The sequence below is a fragment of the Arvicola amphibius genome, chromosome 9 (genome assembly GCF_903992535.2).
Source record: "Arvicola amphibius chromosome 9, mArvAmp1.2, whole genome shotgun sequence".
NCBI lineage: Eukaryota > Metazoa > Chordata > Mammalia > Rodentia > Cricetidae > Arvicola > Arvicola amphibius.
In genome coordinates, this window is record NC_052055.2 from 57,214,413 (window position 1) to 57,216,899 (window position 2,487).

Below are 2,487 nucleotides of genomic sequence, written 5' to 3' on the forward strand. Positions count from 1 at the left end.
GATTATATCTTGTGCCTGAATAAATAATGAAGTCAATTCTGTATCATCTGGTATAAATTCAGTGGTTTAAATATGTAAAACAACTCTTTCAGCATATTGTGAATTGATAACTATGTTGAGAGGTTCTTTAAAATCTCTTAGTACCTTGAGAATAGCATATGATCCTGACTTTTTGAACAGACTCATAAGGGTTCTGATCCACTTTACTTAAATTTTCTGATTTGTAACCTGCCTTCCCTGATTTATTTGTATCAATATAGAATGTAGGGGCTCCAGTTGTTGCTGTGCCCCTACAATGCAAGGAAGAATCCAGTTAGTTTCCTGTATAAGTCAGATTCTCTTGCTTTGGGGATCGTTCTTGTTCATCTCTCCCAAAAGATTACTACAAGCTCTTTGCCAGGGTTCACTTTCTTCCCATAATATGTCAAATTTATTATTATTAAAAGGTACTATAATTTCTGCTTCATCTATTCCTGCTAATTCATGAAGTCCCAATTTTCCTTTTAGAATTAACTCAGAGACTTTTTTTCCACATAAGTTTTTAATTTTTTACTTGGTTTATGTGGTACAAAGACCTATTCCAAGATAATATCTTCCCTCTTCATTAAAATTCCTGTAGAGGAACATTTGGATGATAGTATGAACAGAATGCAGTTAAGATTCGGATCCACATGATCCACATGTGCCTTCTGTAATTTCTCTTCAATTAAAGTCAATTCTCTCTTACCTTCAGCTGATAATTGCCTGGGACTATTTAAGTCCCTGCACCATCTAAGGTTTTCTTTAAATTAATCAGGTCATCATAACCTATCCCAATAGTGTTCCATAGATGGGAAATGTCTCCTAGTAATCTTTGGAAGTCATTAAGAGTCTGCAATCAATCTCTCCTAATTTGCACATTTTGAGGTCTATTTTTATTTCATCAGAAAGTTTAATTATCATTCAGAAAAAATTGAGTGGATAACATTCTCTGAAAAAAACATACTGACTCTGTGTGGTCTGCCATTATTATACAGGAGGGACAAACTGCCTGTAAGTCATGTTACTTTACTTTCTAGTCAGATAATGACAGAAAGTCCCATTTCCAGTCTGATTATAAAAATACATGTGGCCCAAAGAGTCTGAGATTATATAAATACAAAACAAGAAAGGCAAAAACAGTAAGGTAGGGCATGCATGGGGTTCCAGGAGAAAAATCTCAGAAATAACCCCAAGTGGCTACAGGGAATATCTGGTTGGAATTTGAAGTTCTTCAGTTGTCTTTGTCTTTTGTTACATGCTTGAGGATGCGAGTGAACTCGATGTAGTTGAAATCCCCCCCCTTTTTTTGCCAGTGAGGCCTCCTTGGATAGCTCATCCACTTCCTCATCTGTGAAGTGGTGGCTCATGATTGTCAGCAACTCCTTCAGGTAATCCTCCTGGAAGGTGCCAGTCATCTCCTCATCGAAGCAAGTGAAGGCATTTCTGATGACACTTTCGGGATCTGTGCCATTCAACTTCTCACCAAACCTGGTGAGAAACATGATGAAATTGATGGGGCCTCGGGCCTCATTTATCATGGCATCTAGTGTTGCAGTGTGAGGGCCTGTTTGTTCATCCCTGCCACCCGGCTAGCTTAGCCACGAAATAACCACACAGAAACTGTGTTCATTAAATCACTGCTTGGACTATTAGCTCTAACATCTTATTGGCTAACTCTTACACCTTGATTTAGCCCATTTCTATTAATCTATGTATTGCCACATGTGCCACATGACAGTGGCTTACCAGGAAAGATTCAGCATATCTGATTCTGGTGGCTCCATGGTGTCTCTCCACTCCACTTTCTTCCTCCCAGCATTCAGTCTGTCTTCCCCGCCTACACAAGTTCTGCCCTATTAGCTAGGCCAAAGCAGTTTGTTCATTAACCAATGAAAGCAACACACAAACAGAAGGACCTCCTACACCAATCTAGATATTCATCAGTTGGATTTTTTGCCACTGAAAGAAGTATGTCATACAAGTCCTTGTCAGTGAAGCCATCCCAGTTCTGGTCAATCATATTGAAGGCCTCTTTGAACTCTTGGAACTGAAACTGGTCAAACATGCAAACACATTGGATGTTGCACACTGGGGGCGCTTCTTGGTGGTTTTGGTGTTTGCCCTTTTTCTTGACATGGTGGTTAAATCCCTGCTCAGCTGTGAGAATTGAGGGTGTCTCTACAACACTGTTGACTGCTCTCACCAATTTAACCTGGGGTGTAATTTTTTGCAAAGCTATTTTGTAGCCTAAATAATTAATAGAATGTCCTCTTTGTAATTTTTCAGGAGCAATCTGTAAGTCCCCAACAAGGTAAAATCTTCTTACTTTTCAAACATTCTTTCTAAAGTATCTACATTTGAATCAAACAGCAAAAATGTCATCCATATAATGTTAAACTATAGACTTAGGAAATTGCTTACATATCATTTTCAATGGCTGACTTATAAATATTGACACAGGTTGAG

General features: G+C 38.4%; 1 pseudogene; it reads right to left on the reverse strand.

The window, feature by feature from the left end:
- Positions 1-1,252: 1,252 nt before the first annotated feature.
- Positions 1,253-2,163, reverse strand: LOC119822983 (annotated as a pseudogene).
- Between the last annotated feature and the right edge of the window lie 324 nt (positions 2,164-2,487).